General features: G+C 47.8%; 1 pseudogene; it reads right to left on the reverse strand.

Annotated features, from left to right (window-relative positions):
- Nucleotides 1-10,020: 10,020 nt before the first annotated feature.
- On the reverse strand, nucleotides 10,021-11,050 carry LOC147961527 (uncharacterized; annotated as a pseudogene).
- Between the last annotated feature and the right edge of the window lie 217 nt (nucleotides 11,051-11,267).

Genomic DNA, 11,267 nt, shown 5'->3' on the forward strand with positions numbered 1-11,267 from the left:
CACCGAACACTTCGAGTGGACGGATGCCGCCACTGCCGGACTCGAGGAAATAAAAGCCATATTGGCAACAAACCCTGTCCTGGCCGCGCCAAACATCGGCGAACCAATGCTATTGTACATTGCAGCAACCCATCAAGTTGTCAGCGCAGTACTTGTCGTCGAGCGGGAAACGGACGGACACAAATTCCCCCTTCAAAAGCCGGTTTACTATGGGTCCACTGTCCTTACCCCATGCAAATCACGGTACCCACATTATCAAAAGATTGCATATGCGGTATTCATGGCATCCCGGAAGCTACGACACTACTTTCAAGAGTGTTCAATCACAGTAGCATCGGAAGTACCACTCAACGATATTATAAACAACCGTGACGCAACGGGCCGGATTGCAAAATGGGCCATCGAGCTCCTCCCGTTCGACATAACTTATAGGCCACGGCGAGCTATCAAGTTGCAAGTTTTGGCCGACTTCGTCGCAGAATGGACGGAGGCCGAACTCCCTAAAGAGTACGACACATATTCAAACTGGATCATGCACTTCGACGGTCCCAAAATGTTGGCCGGACTAGGGGCTGGCATCGTTTTGACGTCCCCCACAGGAGACACAGTTCAATATGTACTCCAGATTATGTACATGGACTCCAACAATGCAGCCGAATATGAGGCCCTTTTACATGGTCTCCGGATGGCAGTATCCATGGGCATTCAACGCCTAGAGGTGCGCGGGGATTCGAACCTCGCAATATCCCAAATAAATGGAGACTTCGATGCCAAGGATCCAAAAATGGCAGCTTACCGCAACGCCGTCCTCAAAATGTCAGCTCGGTTTGAGGGGCTCAAATTTCACCATATAGCCCGGGAAAACAATCAGGCGGCAGACGTCCTGGCACGCATCGGCACAAAATGCGATGCGGTCCCCCCCAACATCTTCCTGGAAAGGGTGTTCAAGCCATCCGTAGTATGGGAAGGGGAACATGGCAATATTAGCCTGGACCCAACCGCACTGTCCGACGCCGAACAATCTGACATAATCGGAGGCTCTGCCAATGAAATCACAACCTCAGCCCACGTACTAATGGCCGTTATCGCCCCGTGGACAGAACCATTCCTAGCCTAGCTTACTAGGCAGGAACTCCCAGAGGACCAAAACGAGGCACGCTGTATAATGCGGCGATCTAAAGCCTATAAAGTCCATGAGGGAGACCTTTATAAGAAAAGCACTACCGGAGTCCTTCAAAGGTGCATCTCCGAACAGGAAGGGCGAAACCTGCTGGCTGAAATTCATGCCGGACTCGGTGGCCATCACGCCGCAGCCCGGTCCCTTGTAAGCAAGGCTTTCCGTACAGGCTTTTATTGGCCGACGGCCCGGGCGGACGCTTAGGACTTAGTCCAAAAATGCGTCGGTTGCCAGCTTTTTGCAAACCAAAGCCATATGCCACCCACCGCCCTCCAAACTATCCCCATCACTTGGCCTTTCGCGGTCTGGGGGCTTGACATGGTGGGACCCCTTAAAAGCGGAACCCACAAGAAAAAATACTTACTGGTCATGGTGGATAAGTTCACCAAATGGCTAGAAGCCAAGCCTGTTAAGACGGCCGAATCCGGACCTGTGATAGACTTTATATCTGGGGTCGTACACCGTTATGGCGTCCCCCACAGCATCATCACCGATAACGACACGAACTTTACGGCCGATGAGGTAAAACTCTGATGCAAAAACATGGGCATCAAGCTCGATTACGCTTCCGTCTATCACCCACAAACTAACGGTCAGGTCGAACGTGCAAATGGTCTCATCATGAGCGGCATCAAACCCAGATTAGTGCGGTCCCTCAAGGAATCTAACACACACTGGGTAGAGGAGCTCGATTCCGTACTCTGGGGGCTGCGGACCACGCCGAATCGCACCACCGGATACACACCATTTTTTATGGTGTACGGTGCAGAGGTAGTCTTGCCCTGCGACATAATTCATGACTCACCTCGAGTGCGCATGTACGAAGAAAGGGAAGCCGAGCTCGATCGGCAGGACAGTTTGGACGCCTTAGAGGAGGAGCGCGACGTGGCAAAAACCCGTTCCGCGTTCTATCAACAGCAGGCTTGAAGATATCAAAGCAGAGAAGTGCGGGCCAAAAACTACAACGTTGGCGAATTAGTTCTACGCCTGCCGGACAAGAAAAAGGACAAGCTGAAGCCCAAGTGGGAAGGTCCCTTCATAATCGACCAAGTCCTGACTGGTGGAGCATACCGCCTGCGAGATGCTTCGGATAACCGACTTTAGCCGAACCCATGGAACGCAGCCTGTCTCCGAAGATTCTATGCCTAGCGCCGGACTCTGTGTTTGTCTCCTTCCTCTGTCCATTTTTTACATTTTCTGTCTTACATTTCTCTCCTTCCCCTATTTTCTTTTATAGCCCTTAAAGGCTCCTCAAGTGACGTGCTACTTGCGCTCATTAAACCTGGGGGCTTCTTTAACAGAAGCTTATTTACTCGGGCTTCACGCCCACCACATGTGTCAAACTTCTGCATGTACCTTTTCTTCACCATTATATGCATCGATATGACTTAGGTTTTGGCCAAGTTGGGTTGCCTGGCTCCTGTGCTTACCCCTACATTCCCGATTGTTCGGCTAGGTGGTAAAGGGAGCACCTCTGCGATTGTTACTGCCGGATCAGCCGGATTTGTACCTCAGACTGGGTGAAGCCGAAAGCTAGCGTTCTTAAGGGAATATTCGGTCGGTGAACTAAAAGATGACCTTTTTTTACTTATTTATATATATGCCCCCAGATGATTTTCCTGCGTTTGCAGTCCGGACATGCACTTTAGGGCATGCCTCCCAGAGAAAGGAACCCCTAACGGAACTATTCTCTCTGGAAGATGTTTCTTACTAACCATGTAATATAACATAACTAGTTGGGCACTTGTTTGATAAAGCACTAATGACCCCTACGCCTGGTCTCCATGCATACCCCGGTTCTTACATAACCGGTAGGGTATTCGGACACACTCCGGACCGTCAGGTCCTGAGGTTGAAGCGAAAAGGTCGGCAACGACAAACGATCTACAATCCGGCTAGAAGGAATTACACATGTCAATTAAAAATTACATAGTCACTCTGACTGATTGTATTCCTCTTCAATACCATCTCACAGTCTGTCTAACTTACAGTCCTGCTGGGAATACTTGGCTGCCAATTCTACTTGGCCGTACACTAAGCTTACAGGGATCTCCTTCCCGTTAGGCCCCACAGGTCTGACCTCGGCCATGTGGTTTGGGTCAGACTTCGTGTACCGCGTCTTCACCATGGCCCAGGCCTCCCTAGCGCCTTGTCGGCAGGCCGATATCTTCCACAATCGGAAGCGCCGTCGAGCTCCCTTAAGCTTCTCCGAAAGCTCTCCAAGGCCCTCGGGCATGGAGTGGGAAGGCCATAAGGCTTGGGCAACGCCTCGCATCGCCTGCCGAACTCGCTCGTGCTGTTGAGAGAGCTCAGGAAGAAGGTCACCCGAAGAACCGGGCATCTCCTCTGCAGGACGACCCGTTAGCATACCTACAGACATTACTCTGTTAGTCGACTTCCTCGCCGAACTCTTTTCTTTCAAATATTCGCTTAAGCACTTACTAAATATGCCGCGTCGAAGCCGCCGATTCTCCTTAGTGGAGTCCGACAGCTGGCCACGAACATCTTTAAGTTCAACGCCCAGCTTGGTGTTGGCATCCTGAAGATCATTCTTCTCCCGCCTCACCCTTGTCAGCATACTCTCACCGGCCTTTAGCCGGCGTAAGAGTTGTTGCCTCTCCGGATCTAGTTGCACTTCGCAAGATACTAATCTTTCGAAGTGTATCTTACCAGAGGGGGTCTCTTTGGGCTCCCCTGCCGCGGCTAGTGCGGCCTCCAGTTGGGCTTTGCACTCTTCTAGCTCCTGGGACAGTACGGTATTCTTCTTCGTGAGAACCTGCATAACAAATGATCCTTAAATCAGTTACTCTAACTGTTTCAAGTCTCGGGGGCTACTGGTATATATATATATTTACCAAAAAATTTCTTACCCATATGTCTTTTACATATTGCTCTGTGGCTCTGACTAAACCATTTTGAGTGGCACGGAGGTACGCATCTCCCGAATTGAAGGCATCTAATGCCTCTTGGGAGAAACAAGCGTCGTGAAGAACTGTCCGGTGACGCCTGTGGTTCATGGCACTCTCCACCTAGGAATTGGTGGCAGACAGCCTGTCCGCATCCTCTGTCGGAGGAGCGTCCGGTGCGCGCCTTGTGTTCGTTTCCGCTTTCGGGCCAGGCGTTGGAGCCTGGCTGGTGGAGGCGCGATTGGCAACCTCTCCGGATGTAGTCTGGCGAGGTCTCTTCGTCCTGAAGATAGCACGAACGTTAATATGCCCTGAAGGAATAACACCAGGGAAAAAGAGGGTGCGCTATACCTTTGCGCCAGCGTCTCAGTCCGGACTACATTCCTTTTTACCCCACGGGGCCCTGCGGCCCCTCGTTGGCTAGCCGCCGTAGGTTCGGCCTCCCGCCTCGGAAACCTCCCCTGCAAAACACGGTCGTTGTCAGGAAAACTGAAATGTGTGAGAATGGATTCCTTCTCAAGGGGATGAGACTCCACTCTCTGTTACCTGGGAGGCCGGAATTAGCCCTGGGTAATCAGCCGTAATGGCCACCAAGGTATTGTCCTTGCTTAGCTGATGAAACACCCCGTCGATCAGCTCCACCGATATGTCCGGATCCTCTTCGGAGTCTGGATCGAGGGACCGTTCTGGATCCTCGGGCTGTGGGGGACGGCTGTTTATATCCTTTACCTCCTGACGCAGTTCTTGTGTTGAAGTCGTTAGACTACATACTTAATCATGGGAATATAAAACGGATGGGCAAGCACAATTGTCCACTTACCCAACTCGGAGGGTTGTACATAGTAAATCCGCCCTGCGGGTTGACGCGGAGGAATTCCTCCTCTTCTCCCTTGTACAAAGAGGATAAGATCTTTACTAGAGCGGCAGCTGAGGCTGGCCCCTTACGACCATAACGGGTGGCGTCATCCTCCCCGTTAAAATCCCACATGGGGTGGCCTCTATATTGAAGCGGCTGCACTCCCCGCATAATGCATGCGGCCATGACTCCAATCATGGTTAGTCCGGAATGAGCCAGTAGTCTTATCCGGCCCATCAGGTGAAGGACATCCCTGTCGCCTTCTTTCTGAGAGCTCCGCGGGCGCCAGCTTAGGCGTTTCTTTAAGGGAGCACTATTGAATTCGGGAGACCGACCCGGATAGGATCCGGCAGCGGGACATCATCTATATAAAACCATTCTGAAGGCCAGTCCTTGGATGCCTTCTTTGGGGTTCCGGATAGATATCCGGTCCCGGCGATACGCCATACTTCGGCTCCGCCCACTTGATATATAGACCCCTCTTGAGAGCGGGGCACCAGGCAGAATAACCTCTTCCACAGCGCGAAATGAGCCTCAACACCCAAGAATAGCTCGCAAAGGGCGACGAAACCCGCGATATGCAATATAGAGCCGGGCGTGAGATTGTGCAGCTGGAGGCCATAGAACTCCAGAAGCCCACGGAGAAATGGATGAATTGGAAATCCAAGTCCTCTTATTAGATAAGGGACGAGGCACACCCGCTCTCCTTTGGAGGGATTGGGGGTGCTCTCCGCTTGCTCTCCGCCATTATAGGTGGCGAGTCCGGCTCGGACCGGGACCATATAGGCCTGAGGGAGAAATCCCTTGGCCTGAAGCGACACTAGCTCGCTGTGCGGGATGGAGCACCTCTCCCAGTCTCCAGGTATAGGACTGGAAGGGCGAGAGGAGGAGCTGCGACGGCTGGCCATGTTGGAATGGACCTTTGCTGGAGGCGCTCTGATGATTACTCATGGAGAGGAGAAGGTGTGGTTTGGATCTGAATCCCCATCCCATTAAATAGGCGGCTCGTTTATGCGGCTAGGGGTGTGAATGTAAAAACACCCCAACTTTTCGCATTCGTTTGACACGTGGAAGACGGCCATTATTGGGCGTGGAAGCCAAAGTGCGCTACATTACGAAAATCGGACATTATTTAGCAGGTACACAGAATTTGGAGAAGAACCCGCCTTGCAATGCCGAAGACAATCTGCGCGCCGGACTCGTCGTCATTGAAGCCTGGTTCGGTGGCTACTGAGGGAGTCCTGGATTAGGGGGTGTCCGGGTAGCTGGACTATACCTTCAGCCGGACTCCAGGACTATGAAGATACAAGATTGAAGACTTCGTCCCGTGTCCAGATGGGACTTTCCTTGGCGTGGAAGGCAAGCTTGGCGATGCGGATATTTAGATCTCCTACTATTGTAACCGACTTTGTGTAACCCTAACCCTCTCCGGTGTCTATATAAACCGGAGGGTTTTAGTCCGTAGGACAACTTCATCATACAACAATCATACCATAGGCTAGCTTCTAGGGTTTAGCCTCCTTGATCTCGTGGTAGATCTACTCTTGTACTACCCATATCATCAATATTAATCAAGCAGGACGTAGGGTTTTACCTCCATCAAGAGGGCCCGAACCTGGGTAAAACATCGTGTTCCTTGCCTCCTGTTACCATCCGGCCTAGACGCACAGTTCGGGACCCCCTACCTGAGATCCGCCGGTTTTGACACCGACAATTCCCCTTTCCTTTCCTGAGTAGGAGAGAAGGAAAGAGTGAGAGGGAGAAGGAAAAGGGGGCTGCACCCCTTGTCCAATTCGGACCAGAGGGGGAGCGCGCGCCTCCTTCCTTTTGGCCTCTCTCGCCTATTCCTGTATGGCCCAATAAGGCCCAATACTTCTCCCGGTGAATTCCCGTAACCCCCCGGTACTCCGAAAATACCTGAATCACTCGGAACCTTTCCGATGTCCGAATATAGTCGTCCAATATATCGATCTTTACGTCTCGACCATTTCGAGACTCATCATCATGTCCCCGATCTCATCCAGGACTCCAAACTACCTTCGGTACATCAAATCACATAAACTCATAACATAACCGTCATCAAACTTTAAGCGTGCAGACCCTATGGGTTCGAGAACTATGTAGACATGACCGAGACACGTCTCCGATCAATAACCAATAGCGGAACCTGGATGCTCATATTGGCTCTCACATATTCTACGAAGATCTTTATCGGTTAAACCGCATAACAATATACGTTGTTCCCTTTGAAATCGGTATGTTACTTGCCCGAGATTCGATCGTCGGTATCTCAATACCTAGTTCAATCTCGTTACCGGCAAGTCTCTTTACTCGTTCCGTAATACATCATGCCGCAACTAACTCATTAGTTACAATGCTTGCAAGGCTTATAGTGATGTGCATTACCGAGTGGGCCCAGAGATACCTCTCCGACAATCGGAATGACAAATCCTAATCTTGAAATACACCAACTCAACAATTACCTTCGGAGACACCTATAGAGCACCTTTATAATCACCTAGTTACATTGTGACGTTTGGTAGCACACAAAGTGTTCCTCCGGTAAACGGGAGTTGCATAATCTCATAGTCATAGGAACATGTATAAGTCATGAAGAAATCAATAGCAAGAAACTAAACGATCATCGTGCTAAGCTAACGGATGGGTCAAGTCAATCACATCATTCTCTAATGATGTGATCCCGTTAATCAAATGACAACTCATGTCTATGGTTAGGAAACATAACCATCATTGATTCAACGAGCTAGTCAAGTAGAGGCATATTAGTGACACTATGTTTGTCTATGTATTCACACATGTATTATGTTTCCGGTTAATACAATTCTAGCATGAAAAATAAACATTTATCATGAAATAAGGAAATAAATAATAACTTTATTATTGCCTCTAGGGCATATTTCCTTTAGGATCATCATAACTGTGCCTATTTTATCAATTGCCCAATAATAATTTGTTTACTCACTGTACTATGCTCAGGAGAGAGATGCCTTTAGTGAATGCTATGGCCCCCCGGGTCCATTCACTTTATATATACTACAACCTTAAAAATACTTGCTGCAATTTATTTACCCTTTTATTTTATCTATCCACCACTATTAGATTTAAGCGGTGCAATTAATGAGTACAAGGGGATTGGCAACCCTCTTGCCCGCTTTGGGTGCAAGTATTTTCTTTGTGTGTGTGCAGGCACTACTTACATTTGTTTTTGTGGTGTCTTCTACTGGTTCTATAAACCTTGGTTCTTAACTGAGGGAAATACTATCTGCTACTATACTATCTACCGTGGTGGGCAAAAATTGCCACCCGCCACTAGTAAATTCTTACCGTCTTAGCCGTGGGAAAAATGTTTCAATGGCGGACATGTATTTGTGACCCGCCAATGCTAGGCCGTTCTGTAGTAGTGTATACTATTATGGAGTTTCTGGATCAATTATGCAAAACTTGTGCACAATGCAACTTCCTGCGCAGTGGTGTAGGACAAAAGTTTATGAGAGACATTTACTTAGTTGCTCACTAGTCTGCGCGATATGGTAGACAAGTTAGGACTATGTTGTCTTTCTTTCAATTTTAGTTTGCAATATTTCATAATTCTTCAGTTTACTTTAAAAATTGTAATACCTTTGTGCTTGAGTAATTTGCATATTTGGGACTGATATAAAGAGAAAGCAACAAATCAGATGTGGATATAATGCTCACGAATGCACATAATGCGTGCTAAGCTTTTCACATAAAAACAAGTTTTCGGTTTCTATGGTTTCCATCTAAATGACTTTGTTTGGCAACGCTATCCACACAGATGAAGCTTTCTGCAATTGAGCTTTTAGGATTTTACACAATTGGTTTGTGTGGCAACAACCAAATCTATTGCCAAAAGTGGCATATGTGATTTATGACAAATAAAGCAAAAGATACAAGAAAGATGCAATTTTAGGTTTTTAGTGTAAGGCTAGCAAAGCTTTTGACCTAGAAACTATGTTATCTAGTAACCTAGCACCAAATTCAAACACCTTGTTGCTTCTACATACCCAGCAAGGCCGAACCTTTCAAGAACATCATCGGTTCTCCTCTAAACTTATCTGAGACACATTACACAATGCAAGTAAAAGACCTCTAGATGTGAGTCAGTACTAGAATGGACTACATTTGCAATCATTACCTGGAATAACCCAATTGGACATGTACCTACAACCACTAGTAATTTCATGATGCAACAACATCATGTACATGAAAGAAAAATAAGGATATGCTATATGATATGCATACTGCTAATCCAAGAGATAAGTACTACAACAGAATGCCCCAAATATTATTATAAAAACGTTTCATGTTAAGACAACTAATAACTTTGCACTTCAAATATATATGGTCGTGCAATGGTTGCTGCTCTACATTTTTTCAGATTATTCTTTTGAATAAAATTAATATACGGAAGACCGTCAGTACTTTAGATATCACCAGACATGTGTTACTATAGTTTTCTATACATTTGGATACTTCTAGTACTGTTAAGAGTGATATGTACCAGAATTCATGGCCGCGATCACCCGGGAAATCTTGATAGAGATTAATGTTCATTTCGCCTTCAAGACATAAACTACCAAACCCGTCGGGGATTTTATTGGTAGTGGCCATTTAAGTTCAGTTCTAAAGGTTACAACAAACTTTGTTCATGATATACTACAACAACCGCACGCTTGGATGGCATCAGAGTATGGACTTTGATTATTTTTCAGCGTCCTTCGATCCTTTATCCTGATTTCCTGAATTTGGAATTTGCATATTTCATACTTATTCACTCTGCACTAAAAATTGTAACAACACTGGTGTTTGAGCAATATTCTCTCTTCACCTCAAAATAATTATCTCAAACGCCACACTAAACAACATATGGAGTAACATAAAACAAGAGATATGCTATATGATATGCATACTGCTAATCCAAGAGATAAGTACTACAACAGAATGCCCCAAATATTATTATAAAAACGTTTCATGTTAAGACAACTAATAACTTTGCACTTCAAATATATATGGTTGGAGTAAACTGATCACATGATTTGTACTCAAAATACATTATGGTAACATAAAACAAGAGTGCACCCACACCAATACAAAACACAAGACAAGAGTGAACAGATTACATGATTGGTAAAAGGAAACTACATGATGATAAACAACACCACAGTAAACCCATTACATGGCAGCGACACCCGACACATGAGAACAACAATGAAAATACATTTGTAACTTATACTATGATAGATAGATTCAGATTCCCTCTGGATATATTATGATGGCACACGACTATGGGATCTCGGTGCATATTGCGCACAGCCGAGGCTAAACAGTAGGAGAATCAGAGAAATACCACGGCTTGGTGAAATTGTCATCAGTCCCTTCTGTTGGAGCACTAGGAGTGATGGGAACGACGAACAGCTTGGGTTTCTTGAACACCAGGTGGCAAAGACGGAGCACCTAGGGGTTCCCTTGAGGAGCTTAAGCAGCTTTCGGCCTGTGCCACGATCTGCATCCGTCGGATCGGCTATTGTGGATGTGGAGCAGGTGCCTGCGCCAGCTACAGGCCGAGACGCGCTCGTGCCGGAAGCGGCATGTGCAGGAACGGGTATGCAGGCACCGGTGGGGTGTCGCCGGCGGGCGCTTCAAAGGGGAAGGGAAATTAAACTACCAGCTTGGGCGGCGGTGGAGGCGGTGCTGTGGCGTCGGGTGGAAACGTAACGACATGAAAGAGCGGTGCGTCGTGACCGTGACTGCGGTGCCTCGGTGCAGAGATCACCTCCTTAACCAGTCTGGCCGGCGGAGGGTAGGAGAAGTTGAGCTTTGCCTTTGCGCCCTTCAGCTCCCTAGCCGCGAGGTCGTACGCGCACGCGGTGACCTCGGGGGACTGGTATGTCCCCAGCCACAACAACGTCTTCGTCACCGGGTGCTTCATAGTTGCGGCGAACTTGCCATCCCCCTTCTTTCTCACCCCAGTTAACCTGCTGTTCTCACCCGCCGCTGTGGCTGCCATGGCGTCAACAGTCGAACGGAGGTGGATGCCTGGTGTGCAAGACGATGGGGGTTAAATAGCGGGTCACCAGCCGCCGGCATCAAGCCATGCGTTCGCGTACGTACGTTTCAGGCTCACAGTAACCACGCCGCCTCGCCATGAGCAAAGAGTGGTTATTAACCCTGACAAAAAAATATATATCATGGCGTGCACGTATAGAACCGCCTTACAGCTTGCATTGTTCCTTTTCACTTTTGTTTGGTTGTATTTCGCTTAGCATATACTGTTATACACACACTG

Source organism: Triticum urartu, chromosome 7A, assembly GCF_056163025.1.
Source record: "Triticum urartu cultivar PI428250 chromosome 7A, HENAU_Tu73, whole genome shotgun sequence".
NCBI lineage: Eukaryota > Viridiplantae > Streptophyta > Magnoliopsida > Poales > Poaceae > Triticum > Triticum urartu.